Here is a 26,865-nt window from a genome sequence, read left to right as displayed (position 1 = left end):
GGCTGACCAGCTGAATCTTACTCTTGTCTGAGTCGATACTTTGCACTCTGCAATAAACATCAATTTGTCTGATCCAGTTATCCAGCTTTTTTGCATTCAACTCTCCATCATATATGGGTAAATCAAATTTAACATCTAATTTGATCAAAGATGTCTTCTTTTTATGTTCAGGGATATTAGGAGGTGTGAGAAAATTTTCTTCTTTCCCTTTGCCTTTAGAGTGATCATGGAGGAGAGATTATTCTTCTCCTTTTTCTTTGGAGTGTGATGAATCTTCATCTTTACCTTTCTTAAACTCCCTATACATTTCCTCTACCATGGACCTCATGGCCAGGAAACTATCTATGAATTGGGGGTCTGGTCCCAAAGGACTTTCTTTTGACATTTTCTTCTTAGGATAGACTCTTCCAATTTCTGGGTTAATCTCAACCAACTCTCCTTCTCCTAATTTAAGCTTTGATCTAGTTAGCATTCAACAACAAAGTCCAGCACAAGCTTGTCTAATCTTTATAACCTAATGCTCTAATACCACTTGATCTGAAATCACTCGTGAATGATCTTAGTTAATGAATGAAGGTATTACAGATCCATGTGCTGGGGTGTTTCTATGTTATTTTAAGCAACGGATTGATAAGATTGTGAAATACACAGACACTTAAAACAGTAAGAGAAACACAGTAAGCAAATATAAAAACACAACAAGTTTAATAAGGAGTTCACCCAATCCTCCTGGGATATGTCTCTTGGTCCAGCCTTTAGTGGTGGCATTTTCTATTGTGTCTTAAAGCAGAGATTTTACAATAAGGAGCTTAATTTGAGTCTCACTTAACAGATGATCATCAATAGGGTGGCACTTGGATCCTCCAAGCCTCTAGAGTACACAGACTCCCCCTTACTGAATCCCGACCTCAACTGGTCTCAATGGTATAAGCCCAATTTGGTACTCAATACCGGACAGGTACACAGAGGAGTTGCTTGAACCTCTCAAGCCTTCTCTGGAGTTCACAGACTCTCGGACTCTCTCTGTCTCTATCTGCTCGATGCTGCCTTTGTTCTGCAAGTCAGCTCGGCTTCTCTATTCTCTGCAATTCGTTTCTTTTTCTTTACTTCTATCTCCTCTGCTCTATGTTTGTTCATGGCTTAAAGCCAATTTTCTCTCTGACTTTTCATTTCCTCTTCCCAGCTCTCTGGATCGCCTGCCTCTGTCCGCTAGAATTCCCCTGCTCTGCGTCATCATCGCTGTGTAACACTGCACAGAGAGGTGGCCACTTGTTGCCTTACAAACTGAGTGTCAGTTTTCTTTAAACGGTCGTTATTTCCATTACTCCAGGATTTGCCCGCGAAACTGATTCTTCTGCCAACTCATCGGTCATGCCAAACCTCAAATATTTATGTGCCTTAGTCTATTTCCCCGTCGAATCTGGTCATCCATCGGGTTAATTCTCCGCCATTGATCTGGAGCCTCCAGATCCTACGGTCTCCATCTATATCATGCGGGTAAGTTGCTCGACCGTTACTCACACGATGTAAGCGGTTTTCTCTTTCATCCGCTAGACATGCGTCACCCAGTGTGTGGCATCGTGCTAAACTCAGCCAAACCCGCTTACCGCTTGAAGTGCATGCAATATCCTACCAATTTTGGGCACAAGACTCGCCTCCTAATAGTTTCCGCATAGTTTCCTATTTTCCTTGTGACCAAGCGCTCAGGGCTTTCCTTCTTGAGGGTTTTGTCCTGTGTTGCACTAATCGCGTATTAGAAACTGCCCCTGTTTTTGGATTTGGGCCTCTAATTGCCAATTTGCATCCATGCGCGGTCTCCATGGGCCAATGGTCAGTGCACTTTGACCGAGGGTCCTCGTTGTTCCATTCTGGCCACAAATTGCCATTGTCCAGAAGTAATTTTTGATAAGCTCGTTATTCATAAGATTTTGAAGCCTGACATAATTTGAAACAGTCATGGAAATGTTTAAGGATCCGATTCGGATAAGGAACTAGAACTGAATTGAACTTCGAACTTAACTAGATGTTTAACTGAATGGGAGGCTTTAAAGAGTGAGATTTTTCTTTAGCGAAATAAATATGCTTCAAATGTTATAATGTTATCCCCGGTTGGACTGTTATTCAAGTTTTCAAGAATCTTTTCATCTTTTATTTCTTAAATTTCTTCTAATACTTCTACGGTTTTTTTTAATATTTTCTTCCTGTAATACTCCTTGGAGGATCAAATCTCCATGAAACACACCTCGCTCCAAAGAGTGAGATCTTTTCTTTTGCGATGTAAATATGCATGGGAATTTATGGTGTTATACGATCCTTCAAGATGTATGGAAGAAAAGTTGTTCAGCTATTCCAAGACTTTGCTCCCCGTGTCGAGGATGGGAAAATCGGGCAGTTCTATGAATATATGAATTTAGGTTTTCTTCCCACTAATTTCGTGGTTTTTTTTTACACTGTGATTTTATGATATGGTCTTTTTGACGGTACATTAACTTGATATTATTTGCAGAATGATCTCGTTGAGCAAGTTCTACAAGAAGCAAACGAGCATTACTTGCGAGCGGTATCTTGTATGGAGTATAACTCTCGCATAATTATTAACCACTTTTGTTTCATTGTAACATAAATGGGTACTATTTTTTATGATTATTGTATTGCATTGCAATGAAATAATCTTTGCAACAAGAAAATTCATGAGAAAGGGTTGGATATAGAAACCACTAGGAATGAAGATCACTACGGTGCAATTATTCATCATGCATCTCTCCTTCGCAATAAGCGTTGCCTTATGGCTTACATATAATACCTAATTGCAACTGAGTGTTTTTGTGAGAAGTTGTTGAGCACAAAACTAGGTTTGATGCACCTTGAGGTTGAAAAGTTATAATACAATGGATTCTAGTTTTGAGAGGTGGGTAGTTTGTGTGAACTGACTTATGAAACTTGCTTTCATATTGCTTGTATCTTTTTACAATATTGTCCATAAATATTTAGAAATGAAAACTCCAAAATTTTTATACTTTCTTTTTGTGTTACAGGTATAGTCCAACACAAACCATTTAGAGATTGAGATGGAAACTTGGGCATGTATTTACAGATGAAATTCAACAGGATCTCAACTATTCTGAAAAGGATTTCTTGAAGAGACATTCTAATGCAATAACATCCTATTTTGAAGAGACAGATATGAACTAGACTGGTAAATATAGCAACCCAATTTTACATCATTATACACAGAGCAAAGAGTAAATACACTACTAACCAGGGCATTTTTATCTTGATTGTAGATTGTGAAATATTTGAAATTTTGATCAATAGAAACCAAAATCAACGATTTGACTTTTCTCTTTTTCAAATTAACAGAATATATCTTTATCTTGATTGTAAATAGTGAAATATTTGGAAAATTTGATAAACAGAACCCAAATTACTATTTGACTTCTATTCTTTCTCAAATTTCCAAAATATTCCAAATTTATAATACCTAGCCATTATGGAGATACCTTATTGTAATTACACATCTTTGAGGTGGGAATTTTTTTGATTTTTTATAGTTTTATTGAAACCATGATAAGGATACCTTCTTCCTTGAAGGCAACATTCTTGAAGAAGTAAATGAATAAAAGTACCTCAGGATTGATTTCAACAACAAGCTTAACTGGGAGCACTACAGAAAGAAGAGAATTTTAGGAGGGTGGAAAGCATTATATGCTCTTCAAAACAAGATGTAGAGAGGCAAAGTTATGGGATTGAAAAACAGTTAAAGTGTTTTTTTGGGCTCCTAGTTTGTCCAATTATTTTATATTGGTGTGAATTGTGGGCTAGCAACATCCATGTCTCAAAATGGAAGCAAATTGGAAAAATCCAAAAGTGCTTGATCATGATCAAGTTTAAAATAAAAAGTTCGGTTTCCTATGGGATAATGCTGAGTGAAACAAGAGCTATGGTGCGTCTCGTAAGGTATCTACAAAGAATTGAACAAATGGGAGAAAATAGATGACCTAAAGTTATCTTCAATGAAGAAATGATATCTACAAAGAATTGAACAAATGGGAGAAAGTAGATGACCTAAAGTTATCTTCAATGAAGGAATGAGGAATCAATGAAAGAAAGAAATCATGGATGAGACAAAACAACAAATGGATCCAAAAATGGAATATTTACCTCAATGCATGTACCACAAATAGCAAGGATTTAAAAAGTTTTGTTACGGAGAAGCTTGGTAAGTGCATATGGAGAAAAGAGTTGGGTAGAAAGAAGAAATACAATGTTCAAGAATTCAATCCCAATCCCACTTGAGATCTCCAACAAAAAGAGTACATTGGAGCTAGCATTCCATGGAGAGAAAAAATTCTTATTGCTCAATTAAGAACTAACTCACATCAACTACGGTGCGAAACAGATCAATGGAACAGAGGACCGGGTGTGTACTTTTTGCATGTAAGGGGCAGTGGAATTGGAAAAACATTTCATTTTGGAATGTGATATTTTCTGAGACATCAAAGGCAGTTACAACAGTATGTTAACATCGGTTCCTTGACATTATCTTTTCAGTCAAGGCACTGTTAGAAGGCTGAGTCAGCGCATTGTTAATTTGAATAATAAGATGATTGAATTGCAAAAGCAAAAAACAGAAAACTTAATGGTCCCATAAACTATTACTAATTTAGTGGATGTTAAAATTTCATATATATTAAAATCCAGCGTATGAAAAATATTGAGAACATTAACGGGCAGCAACAGCATCTCTCACAAGTAATTCCATGCACATGGTGGAGTGTGCCGAAGTTGAAACACTTATCTCCCATGTATTCATTAAATCTCTTACCTGATCTTATTCCTACAACTATCCAGAACGGATGAGGTTCAGGTAACACTTTTGGCTTTTTGTTTGAATATCAGGGCATTATGGAAGAGCTCACCATATGAGATGAAAGGAGATGAAGGGACCGTGGAGTCATACATATTATTAATATATTTGATGTCGATGGGCATCGTTCTATGTTTGTAACTCGGATTCCCGTCCAACCCGTTTTTTGGTCTTTTCACAAGATTTAATGGTTGGTGTCTTATTCGGCTTCTGTAAGTACTCTCGCAGTATACTTGATGCAGTTCTACCCTGCAAAACCAGAATCTTTTCTTTGCTCATGCATATAAAAACGTATTTCCAAACATTCGCCCAGATAAGACTCCTTCTGGCAATTTGTACACACCTCGATTGCGGAAGCTCCTCCATTAAAATTCATGAACTCAACAATCCACATTATGGTACTTCGTTCTGTACCAGTTTTCCCCAACGCTGAACTGTGACTTACCATTCATCCATCATCCTCGAATTGACAGCTCCTTCTCTGCGCCCTTGACTCCTGGTGTAGGAATTCTAACACAAATGAGCATCGATTTATGTAAATCGATCTGTCTTCACTTGTCAAATCTGCCACTTCTGCAAATAATTATTTCGACAATTATATAATTTGATCTCTGCCTCATCACGTCTGGAAATAAATACAATCGACCTCAACTGCAGTTCCCACATGGAATTAGACATTTCGTTATCACACTACGACTTGTCAACTGTTTGATCGACCGCCTCATTCGATGGCACATCCAGCGACAACTTTGATTAAGCCAGCGCTGCTCCATTACCCTGTTCTACATGTCAATGGTTCAATCTCAGGCCCGAACTTAACTTATCAAGCCAGATATGAAACGTTGTTTAATGTTCAACAAAGTTAAGACATTCCAATACTCAATGCCTACGATTCATAACAGGAGATTTCCATTTGCCAATTAAACTCTCGGCAATCGTTATATGTCCTTCCATTCAAAATGTAAACTTCTCTACGCCTGTAAATCAATAATGGTTCTAACATCGAATTTCAAACCTCTGTTCCTACTTTACGCTTTTCAAACCAGAATTACATTGCTGCTCAGTAGCATGAAACATGAAACGATCCTAATCAAAATAGACAGAGCTTAAAACAGATATGCGCCCTTTTAGTGCAAACAGAGGTTTAAATTAACAATGATCCATCACTCCTGGATTTCTCATTCGGTTCACATGGATTTACCATTCAAGCCCAATTACAGGAATTAAATACACAATTTCTGAATTAATCAATGCAGTTCTAAAACACAGTCTTCAATGAAAACTACTTACAAACTTTGTCTTTGCCAGACCAGATATTCAACTTTCATGGCCTTTTCAATTGCCTGGAGGCTTACAAGATTTTTGGCTGTTCCAGCCTCCCCTCTCCTCTCTACCCTATTCTACCTCCCAAAAAGGAAATTATACCCCAGTCATACCTAACTACCTCTTCCTACACATGAAGAATTAGTTATTCAGTTATGACTCATCTTTATCATCATTTAACTAAACTAGACCACTTTTAACTACCTACCCTTATTGAAATTAACCCAAATTTAACAACTAAGCCTTCCTCAAGTCTTGCATTCAGCCACAACATGTGACCACCCCGTCACATTGCTGGCCCAAGTCTAGATGCTCCTGCATCAGACTCTCATGCTTGAAAACATTCATGATCTCTTGATCATTTTCTTTCAAGAAGGAATGAACAAAAAACAAAAATTCCACCTAGATCCCAGACTTGGTCCTGGAGTTGTCCATATGCTCTGCTCCTCTGTTTAGGCTGCTTGTTAGCTACTTCCTGCTTCATCTTCCTTCGCCGATCACAATAGTTTGGAGCTGAAAACACCGTAATAAGTTTGTCGTTGTGTTCAAGGTCATCTTCCTCTTTAACTTCATGAGACCTGACCACCTGCGCAAGATTGTTTTCTTGGAAAAACCTTTTGGTCACATCTTCTCCAAAAGACAAACCAACATTCCGTGTGCTAAGTCCATGCCCTTTATGGAGCTGTGGATCGCCACAAAGTATTCCACACATCAAACCCTCTTCAGGTGGCTTGCGGAATTGAACAATGTCTTTGATATCTTACAGTCTTATACCATCAACGCTAAAAAGACTATTACGGACAACAAAAATCTTATCATTGAGGACATGAGCCAAAAGCAAACAACAAAACGCTTCAGCGAAAAGCTCAACCATACTTCCGCTGTACTTGGACTTGACTTCGCCCTCAAGACTATAAATTTGGTTCTTACTCCTGCTTCCATGATTTCCTCTTGGACACATATACTTGAATACAAATGGCACAAGCACGACTTCAACTAAAAATAAGCCTCGGTTAACAAAATCATCATTAAAAAGATAAGGATTGTCCTCCAAAGGAAACCTACTAACTTCCAAGATGTTAAAAAGGTCATAATACTGACCATGGATGTCATCACAAACAGTAAATTGCTTCCCATTTGGAATATCGATGTCAACTAGCGATGGCATCGCCTCCAGCAAATCCTTTACTTGCAGTAATATTTGAAATGCACACCTTCTGCATATGTTTTCCAGATTCTTGAAGTCTTCCATCACCTTCTTTATAAATTCCAATGTTTTATTTCCTCCTTCTATTCCATGCTGTAGCTCCACCTTTATTGAATGAAAATCAATGGGTTCAACAACCGAATGATTCACCAGATCATTCACTGAGATGGCCTCAATAAATCTAATTTTTTTGACCGCTGTTTCGGTCTCTTCAAGCTTTTGGGTGGAATCAGGACCATTTAGACAAATTCTTCTAACTTGCTGAATATCTTTTAATACTTGACTGTTTACCTTTCCTGATGCTGCCAGCCTTTGCCTTTTGGTCTGCTGCAACCTCAATTTCGTTATGTTCTCAGTCTCTGTTTCCAGTCGATCTTCTTGCTGGTCGTCTTCTTTAATTCTCCCTTCCTACTCTAGCTGGTTGATGTTGTCCAGCTGCTTCTTCCTTTGTCTCACACATCTACACTGTGTGTCTCCTTTCAACAGAGTTTCAACTTGTTGTTCTGGACTTTTTCCTTTCATCAACACTTCAGTGTGTTGATTTAACTCTTTCAAAGAGTTTTCAAATTTTTCCCCTGCATCATCTATTCCAATAATGCTTCCTTGGCCTCCCGAAGTATCATGGACTACATTGACATCATTCCCACCAGCTCCTACAGAAGTAAATTCAGATTTTCCATTCTGCATATCAACATCATTATTTACTTCTTTGATGGAATTACTAATTACATTTTCTACTCCATGTTTTGAATCCCCACTAATGCTATTTGTCTGTGTAGACATACTTATATCATGTTTTGATGACCCTACAGAACTGACATTTATGCCCTGCTTATCATTCTTATGTTTGCTTTTTATATTTCTGTTACCTTTCTTCTTGCGGACTATAGAAGCACCATCATTACCACTGGCGGCAATTGGAATGCTTAATGGCATGCTCGTTTCAAACATAGAACTACCTGACATGTGGAGCCCGTCATTTTCAGTAACCAACTCCACAGAATTTTCTTCTTGAAAACGAATTCTGGGGCAAACCCAAAATCCGGTTTCCCCAGTAAAACCATCTTCAGGTCTGCGAACTAAGGACCCGCGCGGCCTATAGGAGTCGCTTCTCAATCTCTTCTTCTTATCTTTACTGGCGCCACGCTTGCTATCAGCGCAATGGGGGTTTTCGTCCAAAACTGCCACGCCGGTTTCCTCAACAAATTCGTCTCCTTTGCCAGTATTCAATCCCACCTTCGTGCAGCCTCTTGACTCTTTTTCAGTCTTGGCCCCTCCATCGTCTTCACTGTCAGTAGACTGTGGTGGCTCTTCGACCTTTTCTTCCTCCTTCATTTGACTGCTCGACTGAGTCAAATGTTTCTCAGCACCGACAACAATACCTGCATTCACCAATAAATTGTTAGTTTTAAAGAAATAGGACCTTTCGGTCTCTTTTGATGCTTCAGGCATCAATCTCCCATCATTGACTTCCTAGACTTCAATAGATCTTGTTCCGAATTGTTGGCTGCTTTCGTCTTCTTCCTGCTGATTCACGGTTTTTTTAATGTCCCTACAGACACAACTTCCTTGCGGATTCGGATCTTCCATCTCACTGCCAAATAACTTCTGCTCGACTCCTCTGATTTCGACATCATCTCTGTTAATGTCGTTTTCTGTACCTACAGTTACATCATTATTTAAAAATTTATGACATTCATTCAAGTCCATAAATGTTAAAAATGTTTCATCTCTATCATGCATAGTAATCGTAATTTCTCCGGGATCAGATTCTACATGTTTTCCTCCTCCATTAGGTTCCTTTAGCCACCATTCCAAAAACTTGATTTCCCTCTGAAATCTTTTTAACACTTCATCACTACCTTCACTCTGGCAATCTTCCCGAGTTATCCTGGTTTCAGCATCATTACATCAAAAATTTTCGTCAGTAATTTCATTAAACAAATACATTTGTTTACCTCCGAATTTTTCTTCGGCATTTCCACGTTTCTCCGGTTCCATAACAGCTTTGAATTGCTGTCTTATTCCCCACAATAATTCATTTGTGATTTCTTCTTGTTGTGATAAATCATTACCTTCCTTCTCTGAAAGGAATTCCCTACCAGGCTTTACCTCAAATGTTTCATTCTCCTTTGTGACAGTTCCATTAGACTGCTCACCATCTTCCGCGCATCCTGCATACATACATAAACTGTGAGAAAAATTGCAAGACTGCATAGCCTCATCTGCTCCTCTCGCCAACACATCTTCAAATGCTTTTGAACTATCCCAATGGTTCATGAGATCCTCTTCTTTGGTCTCTTCACCCAGACTTTCACCCTGTTCTGGGCCACAAATGGAAACATCCATTTTTAACTCAACCTCTCTAAGTTCTCCACAACTCAACATCTACTCGAGCTTCCTTAGCTCTTCTGCCAACTGTATGTTTATCAGTGTTTCTCTCTTTGCGTGTAGCTTTTGCCACTTCATCCTCTTTCTCATGGTCCAACCATGTCTCTGGTCTTTCATATTCTCCCGTATCAGTTCCATCAATAACCCAAGATGAACCGCGATCTTAGCTTTTTCTTTCTCATACTCTTCATCAGCCAACTGTTGTCTTATGCCACTTACCTTGGCATCTTCTTTCTCCCTCTTTCTACTGTGGCCTCTAGTAATCACCGGTCCTCTACTGGAACCTTTTGAGCATTTCTCCACTGCTCCTTCAGGCTTCTCTCATCTGCAACTTTCAAGAACACACTTGTCCTTTTCATTCAACCTCTGTTGAATCTTTAGGTTCTGCCACATTCACCTAGAATCCCTTGCTGGACTCCTTCATCATTGCACTTCAGCTGTGATCTGCCTCTTTCCCGCTGAGACTTTCTTCAATCTCCTTGCAACCTCAACTCTGCAAATAACTTTCAAACCAGAGTCAAATATCATCTGACAACTCACCTTCAAGATCCTGTTGATCTTGCTTCAATTCCTCAACTGCACTTGCATATCTGCGCTGCAATCTTCATCAGTTCCAAAATCTGGCATTCGTTCATCACATGCAATTAACTCAAATTAAGAAAAAAAAACTTGTTTCTTCACACAGAGCTATTCCTCCTCTGATACCACTTGATGCAGGTCTACCCTGCAAAACCAGAATCTTTGCTCTGCTCATGCATATAAAAACGCATTTCCAAACATTCGCCCAGATAAGACTCCTTCTGGCAATTTGTACACACCTCAATTGCGGAAGCTCCTCAATTAAAATTCATGAACTCAACAATCCACATTATGGTACTTCGTTCTGTACCAGTTTTCCCCAACGCTGAACTGTGACTTACCATTCATCCATCATCCTCGAATTGACAGCTCCTTCTCTGCGCCCTTGACTCCTGGTGTAGGAATTCTAACACAAATGAGCATCGATTTATGTAAATCGATCTGTCTTCACCCGTCGAATCTGCCACTTCTGCAAATAATTATTTCGGCAATTATATAATTTGACCTCTGCCTCATCACGTCTGGCAATAAATACAATCGACCTCAACTGCAGTTCCCACATGGAATTAGACATTTCGTTATCACACTACGACTTGTCAACTGTTTGATCGACTGCCTCATTCGATGGCACATCCAGCGACAACTTCGATTAAGCCAGCGCTGCTCCATTACCCTGTTCTACGTGTCAATGGTTCAATCTCAGGCCAGAACTTAACTTATCAAGCCAGATATAAAACGTTGTTTAATGTTTAACAAAGTTAACACATTCCAATACTCAATGCCTACGATTCATAACAGGAGATTTCCATTTGCCAATTAAACTCTCGGCAATCGTTATATGTCCTTCCATTCAAAATGTAAACTTCTCTACGCCTGTAAATCAATAATGGTTCTAGCATCGAATTTCAAACCTTTGTTCCTACTTTACGCTTTTCAAACCAAAATTACATTGCTGCTTAGTAGCATGAAACATGAAACATGTAGTGCCCGCTCTAGTTGACTGACAGTGATATGACACAAACATTTATTTAGCCATAAGGCCCACACTTTATTCTTTGAGGACCTCAGGTTGAGGATCTGGGCACTTGACACTATTATTAGTGATTGAGATATTCATGGTTGTGATGTTTATGAATGCTTTCCATTGATATTATGATAGCATGAATGGTTATGTATCTTATCTATTGGTGTTCTGATGATTGCAATATTAAATAGTTTATGTATCTTATCTATTGGTGTTCTTATGTGTTATGGTCTCTAGTTGAATTTATGATGATGAGGGTAGTAAAGAATATGTATGCTCTCTACTAAAAGCATGATGATGATAAATTTGATGGATAGGTATATTTCTATTTGTTGTTACGATGTTGATAGATTAATAAATATGTATTTTTCCATTGATGTTTAATGATGATAGCCATGATGGATGTGTACCTACTTTCTTTAGTTCAGGCTTACAATCGACAATGATGTGAATGACTAGGAATTGTCAATGATGCTATTATGACAATGATTAACATTGAGAAACCTTGTTACTGATGATTATTGAGTATGGCAGGAAACCATCAGAGGCACTCGCATGTGACGAGTTGATGACACCTGGTTTGATGAAAATTCATATTATTTTTATATTTGAAAGTTTAAGTCGATCTTGAAATCTGCCATATATGTTTAACTATATTCTGATGATATGTTAATGGTTGCAGCCACAGATTAGTTGCTTGACCGAATGACTCACATATGGGTGATGGGGTTGTACAAGTGGATGGAACTACATGGGAGGGGTGGGACAGAGTCCCTGATCTCACCCACTAGCACTCCCGCCGTGACTTGGGTTGGAAGGGTTGAAACACCTTCGCCTTGAAGATCACGATGCCATGAGGGCAAGTCCCAAAGTTGGGTTGCTCATGAGGACTTTACCGGGGGGCGCGCATCAAGGCGGATTCCTTGATCCCTGACACCATTAGTCTCACTATAGCAGGCAACGTAACAGATGATAGTAGTTTATGACGTTGCACTATACTTTCCCCTCGTAGTCACTGGATGCTTGAAGGGAAAGTGGTGTGGCACCCTTGGAACTTCAGGGGAATTTCTTGAAGGGCACGACCAACTTGACACCCTTGGCATCACAAATAAACTATTAGGTGTGGCACCCTTGGAACTTCTAGGGAAGTTCTTGAAGGGAACAACCAAACTTGGCACCTTGGAATCTTTAAAATAATAATAATAATAATAAATAAATATAAGCAAGGAATGAAAACTAGGTAAATTTACATCAAGGGTAAATGATGATTAGAAACCAATGTAATTAAATCAAAAATAAAACTTGGAATAAGGAGGATCATAGGAAGAATTAAAATAGAGTACCTTAAAAACTCTACCCTTCCCATGTTGGAAAGTACTAGGAAGATTATGTGGTTTAATTAGGAAAAAGGGGAAAGACAAACATAAGTGTAAGGATAAAGATTAATCCTAAACTAATTTAAACCTAATTAAAAAAAGAGGAAGGTGAATTAAAATGAGAATAATAAATTAAATTTAGAGAAATGTAGAGAAGCTCCATGTGTCAACAACCAACATAAGAATACCCATCTAAGAAATAACCTGAGTTAAATTAGGGAGTAGATTGGGGATAAAATCTTGACTCATTAATTGACTTCAAGTAATGAACACAAATTAAGGAATAAAAGGGGGGGAATAAAGAGACAACTAGGAGAAGAAATAGAAATCTTGTTGAGGTGAGGAAAATATTAGTTTTAAATAAAAAGTTAAGTAAATAATTTTGGGTGACCCTTGATGAGAGAGTGACACATGGGTAGGTGAATAATCAAACTATTGAATTATAAAAAAAATATAATTATGCATGACATGCCAAGTGTCATCTAGGAGAACTCTTATAAAAGAAGGGGCAAGCCATAGGAGAAAGGACTTTTGGGAACCCTATTGTTGGATGGATGAGATGTTGTCAGAGCAGTGATTACGAAGCTATAGTGAGTTTGGTGAGGTAGAGGATTTTTAGAGAAGGGACTCTTGAGCCAAGGTGTGCTCTCCTCTACTAGCTAGTGCTTTCCTCCATTGTACAACCCCATTGCAGCTTGGGGGTCCGCGGGGAAGAAAAGTACCCAAGGAGTAGGCTGGGAGGTTAACCGGTGGGTCTTCGCATTCAGATCAAGTGCGTCATCATTCACTTGCGGAGGTGACCAGCTACAAGGGAATACCAGCAACAACAGAGCAAGTGGAGTCTCGCCTTCTAGTGAACGGTACATATGTATTTCATTACTATTGATCTTAGTTAAAAGTATGAAAATTTTATGATATGTTTCCTAAAATGAGTGGGCAGGAATGTGTGTGCTAAATAAATTTGAATTTCAATGCGTTTCTTTTCTGGTTGTATTTGTTGTTTAAAGAAAAAATAAAAATGTATATAGTATCACTGTGGTCCTTACATTTGGTATCAGAGCACAAGTTGAACCCTTGAGGCCTATGGGCCCATGCATGCATAACTAGTTTTGTTTGCTATGTGGGGATTTCTCTAAAATCAAATTACTCAAGTTTCAAAAAAAAAAAAAAAAAAAGTATATAGTTTCAATGTGGTCATTTTTCTTATCCACTATCTTGTACAACATTACTTGTCATAAGGGAAAAGCTTTCCCGATTCCCTGCATAGCTTATGCAGTGGTGGCTCTGTTTATTACACGGCATTCATAACACAAGACGTGATCATCTTCGGACTTGCAATTCCTGATTTACTTTGCAACGCCTAAACATTATTTTTGAATACCCATGCCTCATTATCAGGTGTGTATAACCAATAATGTAGAAAAACAAAGGTATCAACGAAGAATAAGATCTTTCCAACACCAAAATATACACAGACTAATGTTTCGTTTTTATTTGTTCAGATTCAAGTTTAAGGGCTTAAATAAATAGAAGGCCAATGAAAAATTGGCATGTTTACCAGATATTCTCCTAAAAAAAAAAATTGGCATGTTCACAAGACATTCTCGTAAAAAAGTACCCTTCCTAATGTATCCTCAACATTTGTTGCAATAATGTTTAACTCCATCGAGTCCACGATCCAGGTTAGTTTTCAACATTGCCAATCTGAAATTGTAATAGGGTGGGAATTAAAATGGAAGGCATGGGTGAACATTGACGTCAGAGATTCAACTGCTATATATAGACCTAACCTCAAACAGTGACATATAATTGATTTCAGTGTAGGAATTTCTCATTCTGGATGCCATGTCCTAGCTCACAAAAAGCCTCATCTGAGATTTGACAAATAGATCTTCACTTGGTTTGCAGACTGTGCAAGCTGAAATTCCCAGTGAATTTACGAAAATAATTCATGAACAAGATCCACTACTTCCCGCATGGAGGCATCATGCGGTAAGACAATGTCGAAAGCCTGCTTGTAAGTTTCCATCCATTCCTCAACGTTGTCATTCAAAAATGCAATTGAGATACGATTCTCAAATTCCAAGCCATCAGACATGCCAAGATCTCCAATGTGATCCCCGAGTAGCAGGACATTTGTTCTATTCCTCACACCAGAAGCACCACTGTCATCAGGCACATCACTGCTGCCCAAGTTTTCATGAATGGGGGCAGCCATCTCAAGGGCATGTTCATTCTTATTTAAGACGTGAATTGTCTTGCCTCTAAACCCAGTGAGATTTCCATTGTCATCGAAGACCATACGATTTGAAACCACCTCTATATTCTTGAAATTTCTTTTAAGTTTCTGCCGCGTAACCTCTTCAATAATGTCTCAAGAATCTCAAACAACTGATCACATATTCTCGAAAAATCAATTACAGAATTTGCAACTGAGTTCCTGATGGCTGTATAGGTCAGACCACCCTCAATAAGAAGTGCATGAGTCTTCTCCCACCACTCTTCCATGAGCTTTGTCTTCTCATCAACTGGAATTGTAGGACAGATTTCTAATGGGTAATAATAATCATGTACTTCTCTCCGCTTGAGATCATACTCAGGTTTTCCTTGCTTCAAGAGGGCATGAGTGCCTCTGTCCCCGCTTCTCATCAACCCAGTACTTTGTAAGTGTCATGGCAAAGTCTACAATTACCTGTAGTTTAGAAGGACCAACAGCTTTAATGGCGATCTTTTTCTTCTCTAACTCCGCCGGATTAGAGATGATAGCTTCCCTACATTTAGCAGACTCCACTCTGTACTGCTCCATTTGAGAGTGCGTGCAATGGCAGAAGCTAATCTACCCCTTGAAGCCCTTAAGCCTGTAATAAGTAGCAGACGTGCTTCCTCCCAAGGTGTTCCAGCTACAGCCTTCCCAGAGCAATTTCCCTGCCCTCATTGAAAATAAATGAAAAGAATCTGAAATAATGATACTAATAATAATTATTTAGTACGAGGAATTGAACTAGTCTGGTTGTCAAAATCTCCCGAGAACTTCGTTTTGCCCTGTATTTTTACTCATTCCAACGAATATTTACTGAGAAAGGACTTCACGGTTTTGCCTTGTACGCACAGCAAAAGGAAACAAACTCATATGCTCAGCCCAAAATAAAATACGCCCCATTTTAGGGTATGTTGTCTAGAACTCGTTTTATCAAGAGTTGATGATGTTCCTCGTGGACAGAGAGAAAACGTATTTTTTCTAGTTTACAAACTCAGCTGCCGGCATCTCAATAATGAACCAGTCCATTTCTACACAACTCGAACTCCACAATTCAATTGATAAGCATATCCTGAACAAAACTCGACCAAAAAGAATAAGAGAACTAGTCCTCTTCCATCCGCGATTGTGAGATTCCTTCTTGTGAAATGGCTCCAAGAAGTACTGATTTTTGCATCTTTTTCAGTTAAGCATTTAATCAAACAGTTTGAGAACAATGTGCTATGGATGTACTTCATTTAATTTGACACCAGGTGAGATCAACACATTTACAAAATTGGCGGTGGTTAATCCATTGACAAAGCAACATCGACCCCTGCCCGATACAAAGGTGAACTCGAGCCTTAATCTGGAGTTGCGTTTGAGGAAAAAAGCATGGGCCGGCAAAACCACTCCATTGCGGATGCGGTCGTGTCTCAACATTGTGGTTAACCCCGCAGATCAGAAGACATTTAAAGTGATGGTGTGTGGAGAGCTAATAACTCAGCAGGTACACGTCCTCGTCTACAATTCTTCTACGGATAAATAGACCACAAAGCTTTGTTCTGAAATGGACTATGCCTTCTTCAGGCAGATGACTGGTAATACTCCTGCAACATATCTGGGTATATTAGATGATTTGGTAAAGAACGTCAACTCTACAACAGTGGACATATATTCAGAAATTAATTCCATGTGCACAAGTTGTTCCATGTGGCCTGATAACCAGAAATACCTCCTCCGTTTCGGCAGCTACAAAACCCACCACAAGCTGGGTTGCCTTTTAACCCCTCAAAACTCCAGTTTGAACCCTTATGAAGGTTGGTACGCACAGACTTTGGAGGTTGCTTTGTTCGGCTGGCAATGAGAGCTAACTCATCCTTCATAACTAGATAACTCGACCTCTTAACTACTAAGAATCGGCGCACAAAAAGGGAGATGACAATACCCTCTTTCCTGGAATGAAACTCGCTCAATGATACACAGAAACCGAGTCTTCTTTCATAGTCATGCGATGAAGCTCTCCCTTGTGTCCTAGGCATATGTGCTTATATAATTTTTAATAAAAAGGTCAAAAAATAAATAAATAAATAAATAGATAAATAAATAAATAATATAAATATATATATATATATGTGATTATTAAGGTTTGCAAAATTTTCAAAGAATAAGTGAATAAATATTTTTCCATTTAATATATAAAAATAATTATTAAAACAAATTTATGACTTTTAATAAATAAAATATTTTTATCAAATTCTATTTTAAAATTTTAAATGAAGTTAGGATAATCTAGAAGTCTGAAGCGGAGACTTATCAAAACTTTATTCTTTAAAGTTTTACTTTTTAAATTGGACTTTCGTTTATATTCTTTATAAATTTTTATTTTTATTTTTAACTAGTATTTACTTTCATATTTATTTATTTATTTTTAATTTATATTTTTGAGTATTTATTTCTCATGTTTTTTTTTTAATGTTGTCTTTTCTGAATAATTTGTAAGGATATTATTTTTATATTTAAAGTTTTCTTCATGGAGTTGCCCTTTTCATTTTTGAACAGCAAAAAAAAAAAATAAATATATATATATATATATATATATATATATATATATATATATATATATATATAAGTAAATAAAGTTGACTTGAGCTTTCTGTAATAGTTAAAATGATTGGAAAGTAGGTTTTATATCAGTGTTATTTAAATTTATAAAGGCAAATTGTGATAATGAAGATTAGAAAGGTAAATATGTTAGGAGTGATAATGAAGTTTTCTTCATGGAGTATTTATCAAGATTCGGGAAGTTTGAGAATTTTAATTTAGCATTTCTCAAATTTTCCGTATCTCATAAAATAAATTTTATTTTATTTTTATTTTTGATTGGTTTTTACTTTATAAGGAAAAATCGTATTAAATTGTGGCAGGTGAACCATGGTTAGGAAAGGTACCAGAAGGAGTGGGGCAGCTAAAGGGCACAACATGGCGCCACCACAACAGCCAACTCCTACCACCCCACCTAATGAGGGGGAAAACATCTCAACACAAGAGCAGATACCCGCGGGAGAAGTGTTGAACTTAATGAGATCATTCCAACACATGTCTGAGGCATTAATAAACCATTTGGAACGGAAGCATGGAGGACCGATCATACAAAATGAAACACCCCAAAACACCACCAGAAATGATGTATGTCGAGACTTGGAAAAGGTAAAATTTCCAGAGTTTTGGGGTTCCACTAATGGTCAATCTGCAAAGGCATGGTTGGAAAACATGGCTATGTGTTTTACCCTTAGAGATTACACCTCAAACATGAAGGCCAAGATGGGTATATTCCAGCTAAAGGGGAACGCACTACTTTGGTGGAAGACATTATTAACCCAATTGGGGATGGATATATCAGAAGTAACTTGGGAGCTATTTGAAGAAAAATTTAGAGAGCGTTACCTGTCAGAAGAGTTCCTTGAGAGACAACTAAATGAATTCAATTCATTAAAGCAAGGGAGTCGCTCCCTACCAGAGTATGAGGCACGTTTCATGGAATTACGTCGTTATGCCCCTCACCTAAACACAGAGAAGCTCAAGGTGAACAAATTTGTGTATGGATTAAATGTTAACATTCAGAACAAGGTTAGAATCTTAATGCCTCGCACCTTGCACGAGGCAGTTCAGCGGGCAATCATTGCAGAGAAGGAGATCATGAGCAGTGCACATAGTAAGTCAACAAGGCCCACAGAATCAGGAGTACCAGGTAGAAACAATATGGAACGTGGAAATTTGCAAGGGAGTCCTGTGCTAAATCATCAAAGGTGGTCAGGAAGAAATCAAAGAACACCATATAGGCATCCAGCTCAGCATTCGCGCAGGGTATCGCAAAAAACTCGTCAACCACAACCGCACCAGCCTATGCGACAGCACCAAGTCACACCACCTCAGCACCGATCTTCTTTCCAGCAAAGTTCTAGACCAACTCACAGTTCAGTTGGTAGTAGGAGCCAAGTACCTAGGAAGGGGTGTTGGAATTGTGGGGGTCCTCACTACGAGATGGATTGCCCTCAAAAGACAGGTAATATCAACTCAACTAAGAATGCAACTACAGTGGGGGATTTGGGGAAGGCTCATCGCATCCATGCAGCGGTGAACAATCGCCAGGTCGAACACCAGTCCACTGTGTTAGAAACCTCAGGTAATATTGATGGTATGAGTTTTTTCATTTTAATAGATCCAGGGGCTACTGATTCATTTATTTCTATAAATGCATTATCAATGACTAAACATAAAGCAACTCCACAGTATGAATTTAAACATGTAGAAATGGCATGTGGTATGAAAAGAACTATAGGAAAAATGGTAAAGGATTGTGAGGTGGACCTGGGTGTATGTAAGACCAAGATATCCCGGGCTACCCCCAAGGAGGGAAATTGATTTCACCATCGACCTTAAACCAGGTTCGAAGCCTATTGCAAAGGCACCCTATCGGATGTCGGCTCCAGAGCTAAAGGAATTGCAGTTCCAATTAAAGGAACTACTAGACTTGGGGTTCATACGACCTAGCACATCTCCATGGGGAGCCCCAGTGATTTTTGTTAAAAAAAATGATGGGTCTTGGCGACTGTGCATTGATTACTGCCAGTTGAATAAAGTGACTATAAAGAATCAATACCCTTTGCCTAGGATAGATGACTTATTTGATCAAATGAAAGGGGCAACGGTGTTTTCAAAAATAGATCTGAGGTCGGGATATCATCAGTTGAGAATCAAAGAAGAAGATATTTCGAAGACAGCCTTTAAGACAAGATTTGGGCATTATGAATTTGTAGTCTTACCCTTTGGATTGACAAATGCCCCGGGTGTTTTCATGAGTTTGATGAACGAAATATTTCGGGATTACTTAGACAAGTTTGTACAAGTCTTTATCGATGACATTTTGATCTACTCAAAGACCCGAGAAGAGCATGATGAACACTTGAGGATAGTTCTTCAATGTCTTAGAGAAAACCAATTGTACGGGAAGTTGTCAAAGTGTTCCTTTTACCAAACCAAGATTCATTATCTTGGACACATTATCTCTGGGGAGGGTATTGCAGTAGACCCAGTAAAGATCGAGGCCATCATGGAATGGCCAACACCAACCAATGTTCATGAAATACGAAGTTTCATGGGCATGGCAGGATACTATCGTAGATTTGTCGAAGGGTTTTCAAAAATAGCAAACCCCATTACTGAGCTCCAAAGAAAGAACAAGAAATTCATCTGGACTGAAAAATGTGAAGAGGCATTCCAAAGGTTAAAGGTGTTATTAACGACAGCACCAATTTTGAAGGTGCTGGATATGGAACAAGAAATTTTGGTTTGCACTGATGCCTCCAAAGAAGGATTGGGTTGTGTGTTGATGCAAGAAGGAAGAGTAATAGCCTATGCATCAAGGAAACTCAAAACCCACGAAGAAAACTACGCAACCCATGATCTAGAAATGGCAGCAATTGTTTATGCACTAAAGATTTGGAGACACTACCTTCCATGAAGGAAGTTTGATCTTAGGACTGACAATTGTGGGTTACAACACATATTCACTCAAGATCACTTAAATGCAAGGCAAAGACGATGGTCTGAGCTAATTAGTGAATATGATTTCGATATCACTTACATCAAAGGAACAATAAATAGGGTGGCTGATGCTTTAAGTAGGAGGCCGCGGATATTTTCAGTCATTCCCTTGAAGACAAATTTGAGGGAGAAACTGCTTGAATTACAAATTAAAGACGCCTGGTATCAGGAGGTTAGAAAAAGTTTGAGGGAGGATGAAATGAGGGTCCCAAAATATGAGGAATACTCCCTTGATAATGATGGGCTACTACGATTTCGAGGAAGGATATATGTACCACCAAATGAAGATATTCGCCAATTAATCTTAAATGAAGCACATCGCGCTGTATACATGGCACACCCTGGTGTTAAGAAAATGAGTGCGGATCTAAAGCCACTCTTCTTTTGGAAAGGGATGAAGAAGGACATCGTGAACTTGGTAGCTAGATGCTTAGAGTGTCAGCGAGTAAAAGCCGAGCACAGGCATCCGGCAGGGTTATTGCAGCCCCATGAGATACCAAAATCTAAATGGGAAGTTATATCAATGGACTTCATTGTGGGACTACCAATGACCTCAAGAAGACATGATTCTATATTTGTGGTAGTGGACACGTTGACCAAAAGCGCCCATTTCATACCAGTTAAGACTACATATAAGGCACCAGAAATTGCGACGTTTTTATTAATGAGATTATGAGATTACATGGAGTGCCTAGAAAGATCATATCCGATAGGGGAGCAATGTTTACTGGAAGATTTTGGACCAGTTTCCAAGAAGCTTTGGGAACCCAGTTGAACTTCAGCACTGCTTATCACCCGGAAACAGATGGGCAGTCTGAGAGGACAAACCAAATCCTTGAAGACATGCTTCGGATGTATGTGATGGACCAACAAAAGAGATGGGAGGAGTTGTTACCACTCGTAGAATTTTCTTACAATAATAGTTATCAGAGTTCCATAAAGATGGCGCCATTTGAGTTCTTATATGGAAGACCTTGCAGAACACCTCTCAGTTGGGACCGACTAGAGGACCGAGTATTAATAGGACCTAAAGTGGTGCAAGAGATGGAAGAACAGATGACCATGATTAGGAGGAGGCTAAAGGAAGCGCAAGATCGACAAAAGAGCTATGCTGATGCTCATCGAGTAGACTGAAGTTATGAAGTGGGGGATAGGGTGTTCCTGAGAGTAAGGCCCCAAAAAAGCTCTATAAAATTTGGAAAAGGAGAAAAATTGTCTCCACGGTTTGTGGGACCTTTTGAAATCTTGGAAAGGAAAAGTCCAGTGGCATATAGGCTTGCCTTACCTCCATCTTTAGCACGTATGCATGATGTGTTTCATGTTTCTGTTTTACGTCATTATATTTCAGATCCTTCGCATATTATTGATTTTGGTCATTTGCAGGTTTCGGACGAGGGAGCAGTGATGATTGAACCAGTTTGCATACTGGACCAGAGAAATTTGCAGCTTAGACGACGGTTGGTGGACCAGGTCAAGGTCTAGTGGGACAATTATAGTCCTAGTTCAGCTACTTGGGAGGACGCCGAGGAGATGCGTCACCGTTTTCCTTACCTATTCCAGTGACTTCGAGATGAAGTCTATTATTAAGAGGGGGTGTATGTAGTGCCCGCTCTAGTTGACTGACAATGATATGACACAAACATTTATTTAGCCATAAGGCCCACACTTTATTCTTTGAGGGCCTCAGGTTGAGGATCCGGGCACTTGACACTATTATTAGTGATTGAGATATTCATGGTTGTGATGTTTATGAATGCTTTCCATTGATATTATGATAGCATGAATGGTTATGTATCTTATCTATTGGTGTTCTGATGATTGCAATATTAAATAGTTTATGTATCTTATCTATTGGTGTTCTGATGATTGCAACATTTAAATAGTTAAGTTTGGTCTCTAGTTGAATTTATGATGATGAGGGTAGTAAAGAATATGTATGCTCTCTACTAAAAGCATGATGATGATAAATTTGATGGATAGGTATATTTCTATTTGCTGTTACGATGTTGATAGATTAATAAATATGTATTTTTCCATTGATGTTTAATGATGATAGCCATGATGGATGTGTACCTACTTTCTTTAGTTCAGGCTTACAATCGACAATGATGTGAATGACTAGGAATTGTCAATGATGCTATTATGACAATGATTAACATTGAGAAACCTTGTTACTGATGATTATTGAGTATGGCAGGAAACCATCAGAGGCACTCGCATATGACGATTTGATGACACCTGGTTTGATGAAAATTCATATTATTTTTATATTTGAAAGTTTAAGTCGATCTTGAAATCTGCCATATATGTTTAACTATATTCTGATGATATGTTAATGGTTGCAGCCACAGATTAGTTGCTTGACCGAATGACTCACATATGGGTGATGGGGTTGTACAAGTGGATGGAACTACATGGGAGGGGTGGGACAGAGTCCCTGATCTCACCCACTAGCACTCCCGCTGTGACTTGGGTTGGAAGGGTTGAAACACCTTCGCCTTGAAGATCACGATGCCATGAGGGCAGGTCCCAAAGTTGGGTCGCTCATGAGGACTTTACCTGGGGGTGCGCATCAAGGCGGATTCCTTGATCCCCGATACCATTAGTCTCACTATAGCAGGCAACATAAGAGATGATAGTAGTCTATGACGTTGCACTATACTTTCCCCTCGTAGTCACTGGATGCTTGAAGGGCAAGTGGTGTGGCACTCTTGGAACTTCAGGGGAATTTCTTGAAGGACACAACCAACTTGGCACCCTTGGCATCACAAATAAACTATTAGGTGTGGCACCCTTGGAACTTCTAGGGAAGTTCTTGAAGGGCACAACCAAACTTGGCACCCTTGGAATCTTTAAAAAAAAAAAATAATAATAAATTAATATAAGCAAGGAATGAAAACTAGGTAAATTTACATCAAGGGTAAATGATGATTAGAAACCAATGTAATTAAATAAAAAATAAAACTTGGAATAAGGAGGATCATTGGAAGAATTAAAATAGAGTACCTTAAAAACTCTACCCTTCCCATGTTGGAAAGTACTAGGAAGATTATGTGGTTTAATTAGGAAAAAGGGGAAAGACAAACATAATTGTAAGGATAAAGATTAATCCTAAACTAATTTAAACCTAATTAAGAAAAGAGGAAGGTGAATTAAAATGAGAATAATAAATTAAATTTAGAGAAATGTAGAGAAGCTCCATGTGTCAACAACAAACATAAGAATACCCATCTAAGAGATAAACTGAGTTAAATTAGGGAGTAGATTGGGGATAAAATCTTGACTCATTAATTGACTTCAAGTAATGAACACAAATTAAGGAATAAAAGGGGGAATAAAGAGACAACTAGGAGAAGAAATAGGAATCTTGTTGAGGTGAGGAAAATATTAGTTTTAAATAAAAAATTAAGTAAATAATTTTGGGTGACCCTTGATGAGAGAGTGACACATGGGTAGGTGAATAATCAAACTATTGAATTATAAAAAAAATATAATTATGCATGACATGCCAAGTGTCATCTAGGAGGACTCTTATAAAAGAAGGGGCAAGCCATAGGAGAAAGGACTTTTGGGAACCCTATTGTTGGATGGATGAGATGTTGTCAGAGCAGTGATTACGAAGCTATAGTGAGTTTGGTGAGGTAGAGGATTTTTAGAGAGGGGATTCTTGAGCCAAGGTGTGCTCTCCTCTACTAGCTAGTGCTATCCTCCATTGTACAACCCCATTGCAGCTCGGGGGTCCGCGGGGAAGAAGAGTACCCAAGGAGTAGGCTGGGAGGTTAACCGGTGGGTCTTTGCATTCGGATCAAGTGCATGATCATTCACTCGCGGAGGTGACCAGCTACAAAGGAATACCAGCAACAGCAGAGCAAGTGGAGTCTTGCTTTCTGGTGAACGGTACATATGTATTTCATTACTATTGATCTTAGTTAAAAGTATGAAAATGTTATGATACGTTTCCTGAAATGAGTGGCAGGAATGTGTGTGCTAAATAAATTTGAATTTCAATGCGTTTCTTTTCTGGTTGTATTTGTTGTTTAAAGAAAAAAAAAATGTATATAGTCTCACTGTGGTCCTTACAAAACAATCCTAATCAAAATAGACAGAGCTTAAAACAGATATGCGCCCTTTTAGTGCAAACAAAGGTTTAAATTAACAATGATCCATCACTCCTGGATTTCTCATTTGGTTCACATGGATTTACCATTCAAGCCCAATTACAGGAATTAAATACACAATTTCTGAATTAATCAATGCAGTTCTAAAACACAGTCTTCAATGAAAACTACTTACAAACTTTGTCTTTGCCAGACTAGATATTCAACTTTCATGGCCTTTTCAATTGCCTGGAGGCTTACAAGCTTTTTGGCTATTCCGGCCTCCCCTCTCCTATCTACCCTATTCTACCTCCCAAAAAGGAAATTATACCCCAGTCATACCTAACTACCTCTTCCTACACATGAAGAATTAGTTATTCAGTTATGACTCATCTTTACCATCATTTAACTAAACTAGACCACTTTTAACTACCTACCCTTATTGAAATTAACCCAAATTTAACAACTAAGCCTTCCTCAAGTCTTGCATTCAGCGACAAAATGTGACCACCCGTCACATTGCTGGCCCAAGTCTAGATGCTCCTGCATCAATACATTATACATCGATTTTTCATATTTTACTTTCCCTTCTTGTTGCCCATCATCCACGAATAATACAAATTTTTTTTTATCTTTTCGATGGCTTCAGTGCTTCACTATTTTTTCGCTTTTTAGTATATAGATATGTTTTAATTTTATATATTAAAAAAAAAAAAAAAGTATAAATTTTGCTTTAAATTTTTATATCTAAATAAAATGTCATTTTAAGGGATTTATCTTTTTTCATATATAGATTTGGAATTAAAAAAATTACACTGGTACATTATTGAAATGATTTATCCATAATTTTTTTCTATTTTAATTGGCTTGAAATATTTTATTTAGTATTGTTATAAAAACAAAATCCTAAAAAAAATACCTTAATTAATAAAAATTACATTATTTGCAAAATGCACTTGGAACCAATTACCAATAATTTAAAGACAAAAACAAACTGTGAATAAATAGCCTTATTGGCTTCATTGTAACCAACATAGTATCATAAAAGGATGAACTTGCTAGAAGACAAAAGAGTTACAAAAACTATCAATTATAAAATTAGATATGTGGAATGTCCATTTGAAGCCCTTCTATGAAGGGTCTATGGTAGTATTTTGTTGAGAGTCCTTTCAGTTGCTTGAAGACTTTCCATATCCCCAAAGCTTGTGCAAAGCTAGCCTTAGAAAGTGCATCTATGACATTGTTCTGCTCCCTGTAAATATGGTGACAACAAACCTCTGCTCCCTATAAATATGGTGACAAGAAAAGAAACCTGATCAAAAGTTTGTTTAAGTTGTAAAACCTTCTCAAGGATGGGACACAATGTGTGAATGTGACAATGCTAAAGCACATTAAACCAATTAATGATGATCATAGAATCATCAAACATATGTAGAGTGTGACACTATTTTTCAATTACAAAAAGGAGTTTGAGGTTGAGAAGTTCTACATCATTATTTGTTTGTTTAAGTTGTAAAACCTTCTCAAGAATGGGACACATTGTGTGAATGTGACAATGCTAAAGCACATTAAACCATTAAACTAATTGATGATGATCATACATTCATCAAATATTTGCAGAGTGTGACATTCTTTTTCAATTACAAAAAGGAGTTTGAGGTAGAGAAGTTCTCCATATTTATTTGTTCTCCTCCCCAGTTCGCTCTGTAGCTTATAGAAATGATTTTCATGGATGTATAGAACAATCCCCCCACCATCAATAAAGGCCCAAGGAGGAGATTTGTCAACCTACTCAGCGTCAACATTCCATGGAATATGAGGAACTTCATCAACTAGGATAAGTTCATAATCAACAACTTTCGTTGCCACCAGATCTAGAATGGAGGATTTCTTTGAAAATGGCTCTATTCCTCACATTCCATATGGGCCAACAGACTAATGGAGACATGTTTCTAAGTTGTTTAGGGGAGACTTGCTCCCACAATTCTTTCCATGCTTCTCGAAAGGATGCACCTTGCTAGTTCATAACACCTCCCAGGCGATTCTTGATGGTATTCCAAATTGCCACAAAGAAGGAACAAGAAATGAATAGGTGTTCGACATATTCGTCCTCGTTTTTGCACAGAGAACACCACTGAGGACCATTCATGCAACTTTT

General features: G+C 38.2%; 1 protein-coding gene and 1 pseudogene across 2 annotated transcripts in view; both read right to left on the bottom strand.

Annotated features, from left to right (window-relative positions):
• Positions 1-26,865, bottom strand: part of LOC149211259 (MAG2-interacting protein 2-like) — a 542,599-nt gene that overhangs the window by 8,475 nt on the left and 507,259 nt on the right. The gene's annotated exons all lie outside the window — the stretch shown is intronic.
• On the bottom strand, positions 14,643-15,597 carry LOC149211260 (uncharacterized; annotated as a pseudogene).

The sequence above is a fragment of the Pinus tabuliformis genome, chromosome 1_2 (genome assembly GCF_031772625.1).
Source record: "Pinus tabuliformis cultivar Carrire ecotype Pingquan chromosome 1_2, CPIR1, whole genome shotgun sequence".
Lineage (NCBI taxonomy): Eukaryota > Viridiplantae > Streptophyta > Pinopsida > Pinales > Pinaceae > Pinus > Pinus tabuliformis.
Note: the sequence above shows the minus strand (reverse complement) of the source record. Positions and strands in the feature narration are given on the sequence as shown.